We start from the raw sequence: 21948 nt of genomic DNA on the forward strand, positions 1-21948 counted from the left end.
GTAAATTCTAATTCCTCAAAGCAGTAATTTAGGAAATTTTATGATCAGTTTTCACGTAACGTATCGTCATGAAAATGGTATGAGTCTAAAACATGTAGTAATAGTAATCATTGGAAGTATTACTAATGTATTGATCTCAAGTGAAATATATTAGGCTATATTAATAGACAATACGCGCAAGATAGTCGAAGAAACGGTGTAGTTTGAATCTATCAAAATATTAGGTGGGTAGAGTAGATCTCAAAATGATGGTAAAAACAAGAGTATGTATAACTTAGTGATTATGAAAGAAATTGTGATAGCCGATTAGAAAGTAATGTGAAATTACTTGTTCCTGAGTGCAGGAGATCTGCTTATTTAAGAAACAAGAAATCTCATAACGCAAAGAAAATACAGCAGATGATTATTAATTCAACTAATGTTTGCAATTTTCTTTTTCTCTTTTATTAATTCGACTGATGACTGCAATTTTCTTTTTCTCTTTCTTTCTTTCTTTCTTTCTTTCTTTTTTTCTGTTTTCTTTTACAACTTTTATATAATACCACTGCACAAGCCGCAATTTCCTAGTCATTGACTCATCCTAATGATTTTGTTTATTCGGTTGAAAAAATAGTTAAATTGCATATCCAGAGAAGAGCCTCTTGCGTTTCAAAACAGTTCTATTTCCTCTTAACAGCAAGGTGCTTATTATGCTCCTACATCCTCAATTTGAAATTATTTAATATTCTCTGAGTGAAGACATTATAATGAAGAAGATATTTATATTTTTTAGTTATTCAAAGTAATCTCTCTTACTAATGGTGTTTCAGATTTTTTCCTTTAATTATCGTTATTACAAAGCTTCAAGCCTTTGATTTTTTTTTTGAGTATAGTTTGAATCATTAAGAATCTCAAACAATACAGGAAACTTATTAACTGATTTGTTTTTATACAGTTATATGCTATGTATAATAATAGTTGTTTTAAATTGAAATATGATAATCAACTCTATAACTCAAATGATACGGAGGTTCATCTTTAAAGGAACAGCATTTACAAGTACATGTGATGCTAGTAGTCTACTATTCCACGCTTAATTGCATGCATGGAGAGCATGCCCGCGACCGTTCGATCTCCTTAATGGACGGGTATCGCCTACGATGCACCCCGCCCGTAGTTGCTCGTGTTTGGAGCTTACAAGGGACATCACCCAATTGTCCGGCTCCGATTTCAATGAAATTTTTATTGCTGATAGAGGACATATATTCATTACTTGTGATGACAGAAATTTTTGCCATGGTGCATGTTTTCTATTTTTTAATAATTTTTAAATGTTGTGATGTGGTTAATAGATATTACTGCAGAAGTCCCTTACTACCCTTTGTAAACGGAGTGTTAATGAAAGAACAACCATGTAGATACGTATAAGGCCTAAGGGGAATCGTACGGTACGTATGACCTTGACGGCAGCCGTCTTAAAATCCGCCATTTTGAATTAAGGTCAAGTTTTTTAAATGGGAATAGGGTAATATGATACATAATTTCGAGCTAGAATTTAATCAGGAAGACAATGCTGAAGTTAGTTTTAAGATGCGCCCATTTGGTGAAAAGTTACATGCATATTAATTGTTTATACTTACTATGTGCGTAAGTCCCTTACCTCCGCTTCTAACCCGCGTATTAATGATAATAAGTGGATAAAGGTTTCGGTAATACATATTATGTCTAGAGGGAAGTGATACGATAAGGGTATTATTGACGGCAGCCATCTTGAAATTCGCCATTTTGAATTAAAGTGAAGTTTTGAAAACTGAAAACCATAGCACGTGGCACCAAATTTTAATAGTAAATTTTCCCCAAATGCCAATGGTATGCTTATTTTTGTTCTCTAGTTAACCAGTATGAATTTATGACTCTTCTAATGCGCACGAAACGTCCATTATTCGCTCTTTCAAATTGGCAACACTCTTAATTTTCACGCATGTTTTAAGATTTCAACTGGCACTTTCCAATTGTTTCCATGCTCATGTTTTCTAAATTTATTAATTTTTTTTTTTAAAAAAAGTTGCGATTTGTCAGTTCATGAATAGTGTTGGGTTAAGCATCCAGCAATCTTTCTGAATTTTGAAGACTTGCCATGTAATTATTAATTTCCTAGGCAGTGTAATTATTTATTTTACCCAGAGTACATGAGGAACTTATGGACCTATGTGATGTAAAGATATACAAATGAAATTATAAGAAATTTGTGTAACACGGACTCAAAATTATCATGAAATGTAGCATACATGTTGCGCAAACGACAAACAGTATTTTTTAAAAAAATAAATACAACTTTACAACTTTAAAGGAACAGCAGCAATGATAGAAAATATCAAAGAGACATAATATGACTGTTCCCAACACACTGTTTCTACCATGAACAAAATATGAAAACAGGTAACTTGTCCTTAAAGAGGTGTAACTTAATCGAGTTCCCGACCAATACTGATTATAAATCTTACAAACATGAACCATCGACAACAATCGCTAGAAAACGAATGACTTTTTTTTGTCTGAGTAGCTAAAATATTACCATAGAAAATAAATAATTAAGTAAATAAATATACAATAAACAAATAAATATAAAACAAAACAAAAGATCATTGATTTACACAACAATCATATTTCCTTTTCTTTTTCGAAGTGAATTTTCAACTTATTTCTCGTCTCATCTACTATCCATTACAAGCTACGTCTCCGGTATTACCTGAATGCAAAGTTGGAGTTCTTTCGTTCTGCGATGATTCATGTCAGTAAACGAGTTTTTGAAGGGCAGGTATAGGAAATAAATAATTACATTGCCTATGAAATTAATAATTACATGGCAAGTCTTCAAAATTCAGAAAGATTGCTGGATGCTTATCCCAACACTATTCATGAACTGACAAATCGCAACTCTTAAAAGATGTAATAAATTTAGAAAACATGAGCCATAGAAAAAATTGGAAAGTGCCAGTTGGAATCTTAAAATATGCGGTGAAAATTAGGAGTGTTGCCAATTTGAAAGATCGAATAATGGACGTTTCGTGCGCATTAGAAGAGTCATAAATTCATACTGGTTAACTAGAGAACAAAAATAAGCATACCATTGGCTTTTGGGGAAAATTTACTTTTAAAATTTGTTGTCACATGCTATGGTTTTCAGTTTTCAAAACTTCACTTTAATTCAAAATGGCGAATTTCAAGATGGCTGCCGTCAATAATACCCTTATCGTATCACTTCCCTCTAGACATAATATGTATTACCGAAACCTTTATCCACTTATTATCATTAATACGCGGGTTAGAAGCGGAGGTAAGGGACTTACGCACATAGTAAGTATAAACAATTAATATGCATGTAACTTTTCACCAAATGGGCGCATCTTAAAACTAACTTCAGCATTGTCTTCCTGATTAAATTCTAGCCCGAAATTATGTATCATATTACCCTATTCCCATTTAAAAAACTTGATCTTAATTCAAAATGGCGCATTTCAAGATGGCTGCTGTCAAGGTCATACGTACCATACGACTTCCCCCTAGACCCTATTCGTATCTACGTTGTTGTTCTTTTATTAACACTCCGTTTACAAAGGGTAGTAAGGGACTTCTGCAGTAATCTCTATTAACCACATCACAACTTTTTAAAAAAATATTAAAAAGTAGAAAACATGCACCATGGCAAAAATTTCTGTCATCACAAGTAATGAATACATGTCCTCTATCAGCAATAAAAATTTCATTGAAATCGGAGCCGGACAATTGGGTGATTTTCCTTGTTAGTCCTCTTGCACGTGGTGGACCACCAGGATTTCTCCCATAATCCTGACTCGCCTAAGCGATGTAACACCCATTCTCTGAGGGAGTGGGACACGCTCACTGTGCGGCAGACCGAAGTCCTATGTGCCTAGCAGTTAACCTACTGGTGGAGGCAGACTGCTAGCGAGCCAGTCTTACCATGCTTTGCAGGCATGGCGCTCGAGCGTTTCGAGGCATGCTCACCGTTACCGAGATTCAGGAATTGGCTCCCATGAGCTACCGAATCCCACGGTATGACCACAGCCTGGCAGTGTCCAATCCAAATCCGGGACCCCAGGCAATACCCGGGGGAGCTTGTTCAATCCCGGCCCTGCCTACCTCTATCGTTCAACTGGCCATCACCCTCGCGTGTAGAGGTAGCACACACACGTCGAGATGCTTCCGCATTTCATCCCGGATCCAATGGTACGTGTTAAGTCACCATTTGAGTTTGGTGCCGGACCATATCCTGCAGGGTTTCCTCCCTTCCGCAGGATCAGAACTGTTACCCAGATTCCTGGGATTGGCCCCTCTACCACTTCCGTTCAGTCTCCCCGCAGGCAGGAATCCGACACTCCCCTCCCGGTAGGATCGTCCAAGCAATACATGACTTCCTCTCTTTAGCGTGTTGAGATACCACGAATACGTTCAGATACTTAGTATCTTCTCCCAGACCTAATAGCACGTGTAAGTCGCCATTTGGGAGAAGGGCCGTAGCCACTGCTCTCCCCCGGTAGGGTCATCCGAAGGACTACCTCGCTTTTTCCCGTGTTGAGGTACCACGTACACTACCAGACCCAATTTGACGTGTTAGTCCCCATTTGGGAGTCAGCGGGAGTCTCGCAGTAATCTCTCCTCCCCTGGGAGGGTTCTGAACAACATTTAGAAGTACTGTAGACTTTCGAGTATCCTGCGTCCGTACTATTTGGCCTAGTTTAGAAAAATCCATTATATAATTAGGAGGCTCAGCTTATAACGCTTTCATAGAAACACAACTTTACACAGGAAGAGCAGTTATCTATCAAGGACTGTTTCAAGTGCTAAAAACTATAAGTTTTGACTTTTTTCTTAGGCCTACCTTTTCAAATTTGTGTAGTCATATCTTAATGACCAGTAAAATAAGTTTAAACCATTTTCTAAGAAGAGGGGCATGGTGGCTCAGTTGTAGGGCGCTTACCTCCGGTGCATGGTGTCCCTTGGTTTGATCCCTGGCCAAGTAAGTTTGTGGTGGACAACATTTTGTCCGTGAGTTTTCTAGGGATACTCCCGTTTCCTCCCACTGTCTTATTCCACCAATTCTTTCATCCTCATTCACTTACCTTAAACATCCGTCTTCCTTACCTTAAAGTATATAATCGTTTGATGTTAAATTTAAAAAAAAATCATTTCTAAGAATTAAGCCTAGGTTTTACGTTAATATTTTATTTATTTAAAAGTTGTGTGTAAAGCATGCATGTGCAACTTGCAACAGGGGGTGGGCCAATCACAGAGGACATACTGGCTTCGAGGCCTGTACGCATTCAATGGAGAAACACGTTCATCATACACCAATATCACAGCGACAAACAAATCTGTTATAACGGTGACCAATATTACTTAGTAAAGAAAAACAGAAAAAGTCTATTTATTTACCATTTTAATGGGAAACTTTACCCTTTATGTTCTGGACTAGTCTCTCAATGTTCGGGGTATACTGGATGTTCTAACACGGAGAATATTTTCAAGATAGGCATCAGTTATCCAGGAAAAAATATTCAATTCAATTTAAGAAATTACGTAAGAAATACATTGTCAATAACTGGTCAGGCGAGCCAGATGAAAAAGTTCAGTGGGCTGGAACTGGCCCGGGGGGCGGCAGGTGCACATGGCTGATGTAAAGCATACATGATTTTGTTTCCTGCTTGAAAGTAAGTTAGACATTATAAAATTTGTCTCAAAATGTGAAAAATTTTTATTCTTGGAGTTTTTCTGCACTTTTTTTAACGTGCAGTACAGTACATAATAATCATCTATAAAGTACGGGCTAAGAAATCACAAAATATGAATAAGACCTAGTTTTGGCATAAAAAGTGTGTTTTTAATAGTATGGGTGGGGCATAAAAATGAGTAATATAGAATTTCGATTTTTATTGCTATCCGGCCTGTTCTTCCGCCACATTAGCATGCAATCGGGAGTCTAATGTATACAAGTATGTTCGTAAAGGAGTTTTGTTTTAGCGTTAGGAAAAGATACACAACAGTAGATAAAATCTGTTAGTTAAATCATCATCAAAGGTATTCTGCCTTTATTGGCAGGCCACTTGCTGCAGCTGAGAAGCTTCCATGCTCCACGGTCCTCCTTTAACTTCTTCGTCTTCGCGTATGGTCTTTCTGTTTTTATATCATCCATTAATTGTAGTCTCCTTCGCCCCCTCCCCCTCTTTCCCGACACCATACCCTATAGGACGTCCCTCATGATAAAATCTCTTCTTAGGCAATGTCCCAACCAGTTTCTCTTCCTCTTCCTAATAATATCTAAAAGTTATTTTCTCACCCACCATTTATAACACTCTCTCATTCGTTTTGCGCTCGACCCAACTAATTCTCTCCATTCTTTTCCACACCCACATTTCAAAGGCTTCCAGTCGATTTTCGTCTCCTTTACGTAATGTCCACGTTTCCTCCCCATACAGTACAACACTCCACACGAAGCATTTTATGAGTCTTTTTCTCAACTCTTTCTTCAAGTTCCCACAAAACAGACTTTTCTTCCTCCTAAAGTCTTCTTTCGCCATTCCTATCCTTGCTTTTATTTCACGTTCGCACTTCATGTTATTACTAAGAATACTACCCAGATATCGAAAACTATTCACTTGTTCTATTTTCTCCCCTCCTACTTTTATATTTGACACAGACCCCTTCGTTCCAATCACCATAGCTTTTGTCTTTCCAACATTTATTTTCATCCCATATTCTTCAAAGCCCTTTCTCATTTTTTCTAACATTTTATTGATTTTCTTTTCAGATTCTGCAAGAAGCGCCATATCGTCTGCAAATCTTATGCATCTAATCATTCTACCTGCTACCGAAATACCATCATCATCATGTAAACTCTTTTTCACTATCTCTTCTAGATAGACATTAAATAGTGTTGGCGAGAGGCAGCATCCTTGTCGAACTCCCCTTCCAATTGCACTCTCTTCCGTCAGTTCTTCCCCTATCCTAACACTTACTTGTTGGTTCATGTATAAGTTTCTTATGAGTCTTCTACCTTTCCATTCCAACCCTATCTTCGTTAGAACTCCCAACAACAATTCCCAATTCACGCGGTCAAAAGCCTTTTCAAGATCAATAAATATAACATACACCTCTTTCCCTTTTTCTATAAATCTTTCACCGATCGCCCTTAATAATCCAATTGCATCTCTTGTGCCCTTGCCTCTTCTGAACCCGAACTGCTCCTCCTCAACTTCTTTATTTGTTCTTTCGTATAAGTTTCTGTTCAGTATTCGGAGCAGAATTTTAGCTGCATGAGATGTGAGACTAATAGTTCTATAATCCTCACATCTCTTTGGGTTCGATTTCTAAGTATCGGTATCATGATCGTTTTCAGAAAGTCTTTTGGTCATTCTCCTGTTTCATATATTTCATTGCATAGTCGGAACAATTCTTTCTTTCCCTTGTCTCCTATATTTTTAATGAATTCGATCGGTATGTTATCTATTTCAGTTGCCTTTCCATTCCTAATGTCGGATATAGCCTTTTCAAACTTATCCCTAAGAATACTAAATCCTTTATCATCCTCGCCTACTTCATTTTCTACTTCAACATTTAGGCTACACGGTCTATCCATACTCTCATATAAGTCTTCAATGTATTCTTTCCACCTTCCTATGACCTCATTTCTCTCGCTGACTACTTTCCCATTCTTATTTTCTACTGCCATCATAATACCCCCTTGTTTCCTCCGAAATTCCATAGATTTCACCTCCTTGTACATTTCCTCATATTTCCCAACTCTTTCTAATTCTTCTATGTACTCGCATTTTCTTTTGTAAAACTCTTCCCTCGCTCTATCTGTTTCTCTTCGTAATTCATTATTTAACTTTCTGTACATCTTTCTGCCCTCTTCTGTATTAACCTATTTCCACATCTTCCTCTCCCTCATTTTCTGTAACATCTGCTCTGCAACCCATGGTTTCTTAGCAGTTTTGTGTTCGCGGTAACCTACTGCTTCTTCTGCGACTTGCTGGAAGCAACGTTTAATATGTTCCCACCATGCGTTACTACCTGCACCCATTCTTTCCTCGTTTGAACATTTTCTTCGAATTATTTCCTCGTTTTTCAACTTTTCAGTATTCAACACTTTGTTACCTACTTTTCTTCTGCCTACATTTTTCAGTTGAATTTCTACTTCGGCCAGCACAAGATTATGATCAGAGAAAATATCAGCCCCAGGAAGGGTCTTCGCGTTCTTTAAGCTAGTCCGATACCTGTCCTGAATCATAACATAGTCTATCTGATATCTTCCGCCGTCTATTGGTGATTTCCATGTATATCTTCTTCTGTTGTGCTGATTGAACCAAGTGTTTCCAATTACTAGTGAATTCTGTCTACAGAAATTCACGTCCCTCTCCCCTTTCATTTCTTTCGCCTAAACCATATTTGCCTACAATACTACCTTCCTGTTTTTCTCCCACAACTGCATTGAAATCTCACATTAGAATTATGCATGCACCTTTCTTCTCCCTATCTATAATGTCTTCTATTTTCTCATAATTTTCCTCTACTTCTTCATTTGCATGCGAAGTCGTCGGTGCATATGTTTGTATCACCACTATATCCTTTTTTTCCCTTTAGGTCTTAACATCATAACTCTATCATCAATAAATTCTACTTTCACTACCTTCTCCTTTAAGCGCTTTCCAAGAATTATTCCTACGCCATTATGACCGCCCTTTACATTACCCGAATAAAACATTCTATATTCTTCGCTGTTCAATACCCCATTACCTTCCCATCTAAGTTCACAAACGCATACCTAATCTAAATTATTTTGTTTCATTTCTTCTTTAAGATTTTCTAATTTTCCTTCCTGCAACATAGTACGTATGTTCCATTTCCCTATCCTAAACCTTTTGCTCTTCCTTGTCTTTCTTTCTCTGTCCTCCCCCCATTATTACTTTCTCGTCCAATAGTCCTTCCCAAGCCATCCCCCTCCCGGAGATCCGAATGGGGGATATTTTACCTCCGGAACTACATTTTGACCTGCAAAGACCATTGTTCATATGTTTTCTTTTTGCTGCCAGTAAACTAAGGAAAATAGAGTAGTGGTTTCCCGTTGCCTTCCATCCCGCAGTATCCCAGCCGTTAAAGTCACTCTGACCACGCCTGGGACTAAAGTCCAAGTTGCCGTACCAATCACTATGATTTCCGCCAACTTGGCTACTGGAGAACTGTTGCCTTCTCCCAGAACACTCTTCGTCTAGCTACTCCATTTAGACCAGTTCGGTAGGGGTGGTCCTTTTGGTAGCGAACTACCACCGACACAGCTCTAAATTTCACTGTAGCACACAATCCTCCCCTTTCTTCCAGGAAAATAAAAAGTGTCAAATACTATATTACTAGCAACGAACGAGCGCACAAAGTCTTTTTTTTAATTTTCTTTTAAACTACGCATGAGAATTTCCTTACGAGCATGTTATTTTGTCAACTTTGACGTCATCTATCGACTGATATACAGTGTGTCCCAAGAGGAAGGGCAATATTTCGGAAAGTGGTAGTATGGGTGACTCTAAGAAAAAAAGTTCATATGAACATGGACCTTAATCTCAACGGTTTGAGAGCTACAGGTTGTGAACCATTTTTAACTTTATATTGCATATTGCTCACCCTGTAGTTATTCTACAGAGGTGAGACATAGCGGATTTGAAAGGTGATGGAATGGCTTTCCTAACGGTATGCTACCCATGTGGCAGTAGTTCTTTAGAATAAAAGTTATTGACGGATATTTGGGAATCAGTGTTGCCATCCAACTTCTTTAAATAGCTTTAACTCTCTCAAATTTCCCTCAATTTCTTCCCTTAAAAAGATATCACTGCTACATGTTGCACACCGTTGGAAACTCCATTCCATAGTCTTTCAGATCCGCTATATTTCATCTCTATAGAATAACAACATGGTAAGCAATACACAACATACAATCAAAAATGTTTCACAACCTGTAGCTCTCAAACCGTTGAGAATAGGACCAACGTTCATATGAACTTTTTTGCTTAGAATCATCCATACTACCATCTCCCAAAATATTGCCCCTTCCTCCTGGGACACCCTGTATATCATATCTTTAAACAATATTTTAGTTAAACAGAAATTAAAATATAACCCTAGAACTTCCAATGGGGTCCAATGGACTCCATGATTTTAATTTCTCATTGTTTGTTTCTTTAACGTTCAACAGATGGTAGTTTGGTTTTGGTTACTTGGTTTCGTCTTTTCCACATTCTTTTTACTTTTAATGTCTATAAATTTGGACAAGATTCTTTCAAAATGAAACATAATACACACTCTAGTTGATGATATTCTCAGTTTGTTACTTGAGTCGTAGTGGGCCTTAAAACAGTATAAAGTATTAGACGAAAGTATTGTGGATGTTTCCACAGTTCCCGTAGTGTGGTTGTGGCGTTGATGACGAGTGGAAGAAACCAGCATATCTTATGTGTGAACAGGTTGTTCAATTCCTTCTTAAGAAAAGTTTGGATACAGAGGAAGTCATTAACTACATGTCCTTAGAAGACGACTTCAATCATATGAAGTTTTATTGAAGGGATTGATAGTAATAATTGTTCAGGTGTAAATTATAGCTAAAAGATTCGTTACAGGCCGGTAGCAAGCCCAAAAATGTAGGGGAGGCCCGGCTGAAGTTAGGGGGGCGCGATCCAACCATATTATAGTTCATCACTCTATTATAATTCATTTGCAAGCCTACCTTAAACATTTTATTGGGAGCGCAAAAATTTAGGGGGCCCGGCTCCCCTAGACCACCTGAATACGGGCTTGATACATTATAAGTTATAAAAAGATTTTTTTTTAAAACCGGTCCTTTCACTCACTCTCTCTCTCTCTCTCTCTTCCCCTATATATATGATTTAAATAGCCGATATTAGTATCAAATCCATAGTTTTCGGGGTCACTGAGGTGAACAGTGACACTTTCGATGCTGTTTAAATTAAAACTCATTCCCGCGAATTAGGGAAGGGCGACATATAAAATGATGGAAAATGATCGATATTAGTGTCGAATCCATAGGTTTCGGGGTCGCTGAGATGAACAGTGACACTTCCGGCCGTTTAAATCGAAATTCAGCCCCATTAGTACTCGTAAATGGGGAGGGTGACATGTAAAGGTAGATGTAAATGACCGATACTTGTGTCCAGTTCAATTTTGTGTGGGGCCTAAGTTCATTGGTGACAGTTTTGGTGCCCTTTATGTCCAAAATGAAATGCATTCTCCCCGTATTCCGCTAGTCTTTAATTATAACGAACAGAAGTTTCACATGATAAATTTTTAATAAGTTTCTCGCTGCTCAAATTTACACACTTGTTCGGTGTACGTAGACCTTTATATGTAAGTAAAATCCTCTCTTTTTGAGTTATTCGAAAAAATATACAAATAAAGAACAGTTTTTTTAACCAGAAATAAGAAAACTAAAAAGTAAAATTAAAACTTGTTGCTTTAAGTATTTTTTTCTGCTAGCGAAATACATTATATATACAGTATATATGCTGCAGACACGCTACAAAAAATAAGATTAGCATCAGGCGAAGAAATAGTTTTTAAATTATATTTTCCGGTTTTTGCCAATATTTCAAAATAAAAGATTTTTTCTAATGGGTTCAAAATTTCGGAAATTTTACACAGCACAACATGGGTACGTAGACCTATCTCCATAAAATATATATTGATTTTAACATATCGGTATTAACTAAAATGATTCTGGCCCCATTATTTTTACTCTTCCCTGCCAGGAAGAGCGAACTTCGTAAGCTTGCTTAAGATAGTTTAAATGCGTCTATATTAATTAATGTAACTAGGATTATATTTTAGTATCTCATGTAGTCATCATTCCATTTTATTACGGTGCTAACTTTAAAGGAGTGGTGCAGATATGCGTATTTGTTGCTACAAATTTTCTCTATTCTCATTCAAGGAACATAAGTCCTCAATGACCTTAACTGTAAACTAGTAGATATAAAATAGTTTTCATTTTAAAAGCATAATGTAGTAAAATATTCGAAAATTTCAATTTTTAAAATTTTTCCAGTTTTTTTTTTTTTTCAAGCTCGGGAAAAAGTGGTAGACAAGAATTTTAAGAATGATCTAAAAATGGATCAAAAGATTGCGATCTTGGACAAGAAATTTAGGAATGATCCAAAAAATGCATCAAAAGATTACGATTTTGGCCAATAATTAGTTTTTGGATCAGGGTCTACAAAAGTTTGGAAGGGCCTCTAAATCGAGTTTTCGTATTTTTTACGGAATAAGCACATCATACTAAGTAAATTGTTAGGTTTGGTTTGCCTACGCTATATATAGTTCTCGAAGTATGGGGAGAACAAGAAAATGTTTGATTGAATGAAATATATTGAATTTTGTGGATCAGGTGCGACAAAATTTTAGAGCTGGCCCTAAATCCAGTTTTCATTTTTACGGAATAAGCACATTATACTGAGTAAATTGTTAGTTTTGGTTTGGCTACACTATATGTAGTTCTCGAGAAATAAGGCCTACAAGAAAATTTTTGCCTGAAATATATCGTTTTTTTTATCCCAAAACTCGTTTTTTACTCAAAATTTCCGTTTCCCTCCCCCCCAGGCCTTCACAACACTACATCCCGCCCATTTTTGAAATTCAAGACAATGTGATGATAGTTTTCTAAAATTCTTGGTTTGTCTCTTGATCACAGTCAATTTGAGAGACATTGGCGCTGATTATGTTCAAAACTTCTCCTCCTGGCATGAGCTTGACTATAATAATTCTGTCTATAATATGACATATGAATATTATATTCTGTCTATAATGATTATAATAATTACTCTATTCACGTTCACCAATTTCTCCTTCATATTCTTATCCAAGACAATTTCAATACCATTCTTTATGTTGTTATTCCCCGTATAATGTATAAGGATACTTTTCCCTTTGATTTTGAACCTTTCCATTTAGTCTCCTAGATGTATGCTATGCTTACTCTTCTCCTTACCAGAGTTTCCTTTAGCTCTTAGCTCCTACCTGTCAAGGGTCTAACGTTCCACGTTCCTACTCTGATCTGCTGTTTTTTGGACTCGCTTCCCTAGCTCTTCATGCATTGTTAACGGGTAGCCCTTGCTCATTTATGTATCCCCCTTTTAGTTTCAATACTATAGTGTTAGTGATGGTACAATGGCTGTACATAGTTACCTTGAAATCTTAAGAAAATGAAATGAAATCTTTGAGTTTTACGTCCCACAGTTATGCCGGTTAGGCTAAAGGAGACGGTGATGATGATAGATGAATGAAATGGTGGAATTAAGAAAGTGGGAGGGAACGAGAGAACCCCGAGGAAACCCACGCACACGGTGTTTGTCCACCACAAAGTTCACTTGGCGGTGGTTGGGATCGAACCCGGGACCCCAAACACCAGAGGTGAACGCTCTACCACTGAGCCACCGCGGTCCCTTGAAGTCTTAAGAGTAATAAACATCGGTATGATCACCATCCATGTCGTAACACAGCTGAATTCTGCGCCAAGTTCTCGCAAGTGTTTTGCAGACATACTCCGGAGTTGCGAGAGTGAAGGCGGTCTCACAGCTGCTTGTAATTCCTGCGTTGTGTGATATCGAGTGTTTCTTACTTGTTGTTTTATGAAACTCCAGAGAACATTGTCTGGTGTCGTCAGATCGAGACTTCTTGGATGCCAGGCAAAGGGAGCTGTGAAGATGCGCAATCTCTTCCAATCCAGCGGCCAGGAAACGTCTGATTCAGGTAACTGTGCACGTGAATCGCGAAGTGCGCTGGTACTCCATCCTGCTGTATCACAACAGTCTTTGATACCAGTTTCTTCCATTTCAGGCACCAACCACTCATTAAGCATCTCCAGGTAAGAATGTCCATTAACATTGTCTTCGAAGAAGTAAATACCAAAAATGTGTGTTGCACTCATTCCAGCCCACACCATCACGTGTGGTGGGTTTCCCTCCATCTTTGTAAAACCGGAGTTTTTTGTTACACCCATTACAACGTTCCAAGAATGCATACTCCAGTAGATAGCACACTCGTCTGTGAAGAAGACTGCAGCACCGGAACTTTGGAGGGAACGCCTTTAAGGAGAGTTCTGCATTCCTCTTTCCGCGCATCCATGTCGGCGTCACTGAGTTCATTCACATGCATTGGACGGTAAACCTTCAACTTTAGATCTTCTTTCATGTGCCTTATCATGGTGGTCCGAGAAATACCAAGCTCCGAAGACCTTTTACGTGTTGATTTTGAAGAATACTGCTTTACTGATGCTTCCACTTCACGTTTCCCACAGTTTACACTGCACGTTTCCCAACGTCTTATCGGTCGAGCGCCTCGGGGAAGGTCTTTCACATTGCTCGTAGCAAATGCACGTCTTCCCTACCCCCAACATTGTTGCTTTTCTTGGTGGATTAATACCAAAGCGGTGTGTAAATTTCGCTTTGTAACACTTTCCATGGTGTCACCTGTGTATCGCCCTCGTGAAGCCAAACCGCAATAACTAATGTTTGTTCAATGCTGTATGGACTTTGATCACACATCATTGATTACTCCAAGTTCACTGCAAATAACTGTTACCAAGCAGAAAACAACAGAAAATAAATGAACATGGATAGCAATGTTGCCACACAATGCCAAGCAGTGTTACCAAACAAATGTAAGCATAACCTGAAACTGTCAGAAAACACCAATTAGGAAATTACTCCTAAAATTACTAAGGAATAATAATAATAATAATAATAATAATAATAATAATAATAATAATAATAATAATAATAATAATAATAATAATAATAATAATGAATATTTCGAAAACGTTAGTAACTTGTAGTAAAACTAGCACTCCTGTTATAATTACTTTCTATTACTTTTAATTAAAATATAACTTAGGCACTTACTATCATAACACACTAAAACAGTCTTTCTCCAGCTGACTTACGTGAACAACATTTATGTTTTCATGTCGAAGAAGAACAGTCGGTTTGCAGTATACCTAGTAACTTAATAACTAATAAGCCTTTTGGGTATGAAATGGTACTTGAAGTTCGTAGATGTGTAAGAAGTGTCGGAATCAGATGTAATGAGTGAACTTTCGCAAAACGAGGCTATATTTAACAATTCTAATTCAATAAGGACACAAATTTTGCGCAGGCTTGTGAAGAAATTTGTGCTGTTTATGGGCAAAATAGTTACCGAAAGCAACAGCCAAAAGATGTTTCAGTCGCTTTCATTCCAGAAATTTCAACATAAAAGATGCTCCTCGCAGTGAGCGACCAATCACAGGCAAAATGGACTATATTCTGTCAAAAATCGAGCAAGACCAGAGTGTAAGAAGGCATGACATCGTCAAGCACTTAAACATCTATCACCAAACAGTACTAAACCATTTAAAGGAAGTTAGATACAAAAAGAAGCTCGACGTTTGGGTGTCACATGAGCCGACTCCAAAAACATTTATTCCATCGAAGTTCCATTTCTATTTTTCATAATCAATTAATTTACTTAATTGACCGTCTCCTCTAGCCTGGAGAGCATGAACCTGGAACTTAAGTTAGAAATATATTCACAGTGCAGCAACTTTAAATAAAAAAAACTCTCAGTTTAACGTCCTACGATTTACTTTCTAGGCTAAGGCTGACGATGATAAAGAAAACTGAATGATGATGGATGAATTGGTAGAATGAGAATGCAGGAGTACCCCTTGGAAACCCACGGCAATTTTAAATCAAGACTGGAGCTTCGAGGCTAGAGAAAAAAAGAGTGAACATAGAAAGTTTCTTACCTTGGATCATTCAAAGCACGACCCTCTTGTATCCGTTTATCGTTCCACCTTGGTCACCAGAACATAAAAGAATTGCTGGAAATCCTTCTGTGTAATGCTGCTGGAAACCTTTGTCGTAGCCATCTTGATGGCCACTACATCAAAGTACGAACCTTTCAATGCAGACTTGAGTTTAGCAAATAGATAATAATCGAACGGGGTCAGATCTGATGAACAGGGAGGGTGTGATTACACATAATTCCCCTTCTAGAACAGAAAGTCTTTCACAACCACTGTCTTGTGATTTGGGGCGTTGTCATGGGACAGGCGCCACTGAACATCACACCGATATTAGGGTCTAGGGCCACATATATGTGATACGTTGCAATAATCGCTTCAAAATCTCAAGATAAAATGTAAAATGAGGCATTAACTGTTTGACCTGTACGCACAGATTCCATATGTACAATCCCGTACTATCGTAAAATAAAGAAATAAAAAAAAGAAAGCACAACCTTGATTTTACACACGCGAACTCTGCTGCCCTTTATCATGAGTCCCACAAATCTGTTTTATCTTGCCTGCCGAATTTGGCCCTGCTATCTTGCGTCCTTCTTGGTGTTGAATTCTTAATTGCAATTAAGGAAAAAAAAATCACCCACTTTGGAAGCGTATCGTAATTTCATAATATGAAATGGAAATAGAGAGATGAATCAAAGATAGAGTAACTCCAATAATAGGTGTAGCTATTATATTCTGTTTGACTATTGTTTCAAAAAGTACAAGTGTATTTAATGTTCAACATGGCCTTCTACGTACTCATACTTCAAGTTAGTTCAAAGTACAGTGAAACTTGTCTACCAGGTATATTGAGCACAATCGGTTCCATTCAAAAGTGGCCAGAAAATGAGTGTAATTGGTGTATTTTTTGAATAGTATTTCTAGTATTAGTTGATAGTAAAATTTTCTTAAGCGATGGCACGGCATCTACTTTTAAATAGTATATGTAATCATAACAACGTACAGTACTAGAAAAAATTACAATCGAGATGGTAGCCTTTTAACCTTGAGAATTTTCCGGAATTAATAAAGCTCCTCACTGATGAATGGAGCAGATACAGGTATAGCTAATGGTTTTACCAGAACAGACAGGGTAAACAAATACGTACAACCATTTCCCGAATTTATGTACGCGCTTTTTCTTATTCACATCTTCCTTCACTATTCCTTTATCAGGGTAGTGTTCTGGCTGTTGACCTCCAAGAACAAATCGAGAGAATTCACACTTCTTTATCTTTAGTCACAAATGCAGAACATCTGCCTCTCACTATAAGAATACGAAAGAGTAAGGAAAATAATAAAACGGTATTTTTGCGTGGCCAAGACGAACCAGGCCAAGATGAGCAAATGACCAACTTAGAGATGTGACCAAGTTGACAGGTTTTATTGTAAATAACGTATTTTCAAATCTAAGAAGGTGTGGGTACTTTTTCTTTCTGATGTTACTTAAAAGAGTTTTCAAAGTATATCACATTATTTAATCTATAAGAACGTATATGGAAAAAAAATATGTTTATTTATTTTGTACAAAATTTACGGATAAATGAACAGAATCAGACATAATGTCAGCAGTAGAATAACAATATATATATATATATATAATAAAGGTTATTAGAGTAGGTTGATTAAGGAAGAAAATCGATGTTAAATTATAGACTAGATGAGTTCGCTGACATACGATATGTGGTGAAAAGGGAGTAGAACATAATGTGACAGTGTTTCAAACTTCTATGTTATTAATTAACCCAGTATGCTGATCACAAATATGCTGCTGTATTGGAGGAAAATACATAAACTAATAAGACGAGAGTTGCACCTGAGATAAATGTAGTGAAGTGGTGCAAAATTTTGGGTGGTATCCTATTTCATAGGGGAATAAATTTATAAAGCCCAAGAAAGATTTTTTTGACTTTGCAATAGGATTGTAAAAGGATGCAAAGGATGTAATAAAAAGTACAAAAATGTTACATATTAATTGTATAATAAAGTAGAAGAAGTACGAAATGGACAATGTGCTCTGTACCACATAGTACTCAATAATAAAGACATGATGAAATGAAGTGCTATGTCAAGGCAGTGTGGAAATTAATACCGCAAGTCGTAAAGCTTTGCGACATATGATGCATATCGTCAATGTGTTCCACTATCCTCATTTATAAGTATACCCATTGTTGCTGACGCGCCTGCTCCCTGCAGACACACCCCCTCGCAACCGCTCGGGCCCTGCTGCCCTGATTTGGTTAGATAGCATTCGTGCTTTTTGAGCACTGTAGTTCTTATGTCATACATTCACACACTGTCTTTATGCTCAGCCCTCGTGAAGTCAATCTGCACCTATTAATGGAGCTCTACTTCTAAGAAGCGCTTTCTAAAGCAGTATGAGTACATGTGATGCTGAAAGAGATTCATTTTTCATGAATGTAAGTATTCCCCCATTGAATGCTTAGCACGCAGGAAAGAAGTATTTTCGTATACGTTCTGTAACTTTTAATGTCCTACGAACATGTGTTTGATAGGGGACTGCACCACAAATCCCCTTGAAACACACAAGAATGGAAGAATGATATCATTACCGAATTTTTAATAGCAGTTTTAAAGCTATATCCTCCATTGCAGTGAGAAGAGGATTCATAGTTTTAGTAATTTCTGAGTAGTACGTAGTTTGCAACACTTAACAATTCGAAGGTATTAATTTTGCTCAGTAGTACTGTACAGATGCATACGGATGCAGAAAAGAGCAAAGGTAGCGTGAAAATAATAATAAAAAAATATTTGTGATTAACGAAGTGAATAGTGAAGGCTTGAAATGAAAATGAAATGAAATCTAAGTTTTACGTCCCACGGTAATGCCGGTTAGGCTAAAGGAGACGGTGATGATGAGAGATGAGTGAAATTGTGGAATGAAGAAGTGGGAGGAAACGGGAGAACCCCGAGAAAACCCACGAGCACGGTGTTTGTCCACCACAAAGTCCACACGGCGCGAGCTGGGATCGAACGAGGGATCCCAAGCACCGGAGGTGAACGTTCTACCACTGAGCCAGCGCGTCCTCCAGGCCTGAAATGAAATAGGGGTAATGGTAGGTAAGGTATATTAATAAAAAAACTGATAAATAGTAATACAACGCAAGGGTAAAAGTGGATCTGAAAAGATAGAAGGACGCATGATGCATCACACCGTCCCTCGCACCTATTTTTGGTGGGGTGCTGATTGCCACGGGTGCTGACTGCCACAGCCAATTATTGGTGCTGATTGCCACGACTGGCGCTGATTGCACGGGTGCTGACTGCCACGAGCCTTAGAGAAAGTTGCTAGACGTAATATTACCGGACGCCAAGAAGCACGAAAGAAACGTGATGAACCTTAGGATCGTGTTGTTCAGACCAACGTAAGCAGGTCTCTGTATGTACTTTCAGTTCTGTCAGGAAGCGTGCGTACAAAATTGGTACGATCTATGTGTTCTCACTTGAACTCCGTATGTCAGCATGAACTGTTCACAACTGCGCAAATTGTTTCGAGCAGCTCTTGAAAGTTTCATTAAAAAAAAAAAAAAAAAAAAAAAAAAAGTGCTGGCTGTCACTCACAAGGAAATTTCGGGAGAATCCACTCGCCTGCTGAGAAACTAAGCATGCCATTTGAAATCCCAATTCATGCTGATTACAACAAGCTAATAAAATTCCTGTATGGTTGTGAACTGTTCGAGAGATTCAACCTGGAAGTTTTGTATGAGAAAATGAGGATACGCGCATTTAAACGTGTTAATTACAACATAATTAGCAACGAATATTAACGTACGAATTGAAAGCTATCGGAAGTAATAGAAAAAAAAACTATTTTGCAATAACTAACGGGTTTGTTAGATACAATCTTTTTAATCAATTGTAATCAGCATGGATTGGTCCTTCAGCATGCTTAGTTTCTCTGCAGGTGAGTACTTTATCCCAAACTTCCCTTGTCAGCGCTGGCTTCAGACTATCATATCCAAAACACAAAATCCGTTTATCTTGTTCTTTCAATCTATCGTACTGCATAAAGGAAGTTCCATCTTCGAAGCGAAGATGTTCCTCCGGAAAATCTACTTCTTTAAACGTGGAATTGTTTTGTTTTATGCCAAGAACTATCCTCCTAGCATTGTTTAAATAGCCCTTCCTTTGACTATAAAAAACATTATTAGGGTGAATAAATACACCCTAATTTTACTTTATAATATCGATTCTTTAAATAATATAATAAAAGAATTAATTAAACAATGAAATGTGCAAATTGTACACATAACAGAAAATACAATCCTTTTATAAACATCCAAGCGTATGTCATTCCACTTATGAGCAACTTTGTAACTTACAGAATGCCACATACATTTGCTGTGATGATTACTAAATTAATGCTTCATACTAAATTTATGATGATTAGTAAATTAGTATGAGGGATTAATTCCGCTCTTTCCAAATACAGTTTCTCCCAGGCTCGTGGCAGTTAGCACCAAACCCTATCTTTGCCCATCGTTTTTTTCTTTCTTTTTTTTTTTAAGAATTTGGAGGACGCCACAGATATTTTCTGAAAGTGGGAGGACGGCATCCTTCCCCATTCCCCCTCACTTTTACCCCTGATACAACGTTGAAAACAGGTTCATGTGGGTTTTATCCGAGGCCGCCATCTGCGGCAGTTTGACCGTTGTTTTTTTAAATTAACATAAATAACAAATATCTAAATGAAGTGTTTATCGAAGAATTACTTTTAAAAAAAATTAAACCATTTTTTTCCGAAATATTTGGAAGTTACCCTGATGTTCTACATTTCTCGGCGTCACTGCACTCTTCGGAGTTCATGGGATGCACTCTCTTAACACTTCCTTAACATTTTCTATAAACAATAAAATTATATGAAAAAATAGTCTAAAATAAAAAAAAAATGAATGAGGAGACAATCATGCAACTAATATCACGCTCTAAATTAGGTTTGAAATTAATATTGAAAAACAAGAAGGTGAATTAAAAAAGAAACAACACTCATAAATAACCAGTTGAAGCATGAAATTGACATGTGAACAATTGTTAGGTATAAATAATCTTTGGAGCAAACATCAAACCAATAAAATAATAAGAATATATTTGTCCAAGAATAACAATAGTGTACGTCATGCTGCAATTATGTGGACGATTGAGGATTATTTAATCGTGGAAGCACAAAAATATGAATCTAATACATGGGATTATTTAATGAAAGCCAAAGAATAACGATTTAACTGAAGGTAAATGATATACTATTCTCTATTTTAAGTAAAGGTTACATGCAATGTGTTCGTCACGGAATATTACTTAGCGCATACTGTTTTAGTTATATAATAGACAATCTTTGGAAGTGTTCATATTAATTCTATCGCTTTGTGTACAAGAATTTCTAACTTAGACCAAATGTTTACATGTATGTAAGAACAAATAACAAAAACATAGGAAGTAGATTCTTGTATCTTTCCATAATACAATATGTAGTACTAATAGGCTATAGGGGGTATGTTTAGTACAAGGGGTCCAAAAGCACATAAAAAACACAAAATTTACAGGAGAAATGAGTGATGCAAGTACTTAGACGTAACATAACGTAACCAAATCTAACCTAACCCAACATTAACTAACGTAAGCTAACCTGAACTAACCTAAACTCACGTAATATTAGTAGAAATAAGCGAAATTCTATCATTTTTTGGAAAATTATGCGGGACTCCTACACTAATATAACATAAACTAAACTAACCTGACGTAACCTAAACAAGCCTAACCTAACTTAAACTAACCAACCCTACCCTAAACTGACCGAATGTGAACAGAAATTGCCAAAATTGTAACATTTTTTAGAGAAAAGAGCTGGACCCCTTCTGCTAAACATAGGCCGGCTATAGACCAGTTGATTATGTTGTACGTGGCGGTAATTATGTACGGTAATTATGGCTTAAGTTTAGAGTTACCCCTCCAGTTTCAAACCTACGAAAAGGCAATTGAAACATTAAATATTGTTACGTTAGGTTAGTTTGGGTACTCACTACTCGTTTGTTTACTATGTAGTAGTATTGATA

The 21948-nt window shown here is 37.2% G+C and overlaps 1 protein-coding gene and 1 long non-coding RNA gene across 6 annotated transcripts in view; one reads left to right on the forward strand and one right to left on the reverse strand.

Annotated features, from left to right (window-relative positions):
• LOC145678599 (uncharacterized) overlaps nucleotides 1-21948 on the reverse strand; it is a 245489-nt gene that overhangs the window by 216707 nt on the left and 6834 nt on the right. The gene's annotated exons all lie outside the window — the stretch shown is intronic.
• Nucleotides 1-21948, forward strand: part of LOC145678596 (aminopeptidase N-like) — a 124039-nt gene that overhangs the window by 18358 nt on the left and 83733 nt on the right. The window contains exon 1 of one of the 5 annotated variants that reach the window (XM_081748938.1): nucleotides 20977-21126. The exons of the other annotated variants lie outside the window; for them this stretch is intronic. The gene's annotated coding sequence lies outside the window, so the exon portion shown is untranslated. Of the gene's footprint in view, nucleotides 1-20976; nucleotides 21127-21948 lie in introns of those variants that run through there. 5 annotated transcript variants of the gene reach the window in all.

The sequence above is a fragment of the Thermobia domestica genome, chromosome 2, assembly GCF_964235325.1.
Source record: "Thermobia domestica chromosome 2, izTheDome1.hap1.1, whole genome shotgun sequence".
NCBI classification, from domain to species: domain Eukaryota; kingdom Metazoa; phylum Arthropoda; class Insecta; order Zygentoma; family Lepismatidae; genus Thermobia; species Thermobia domestica.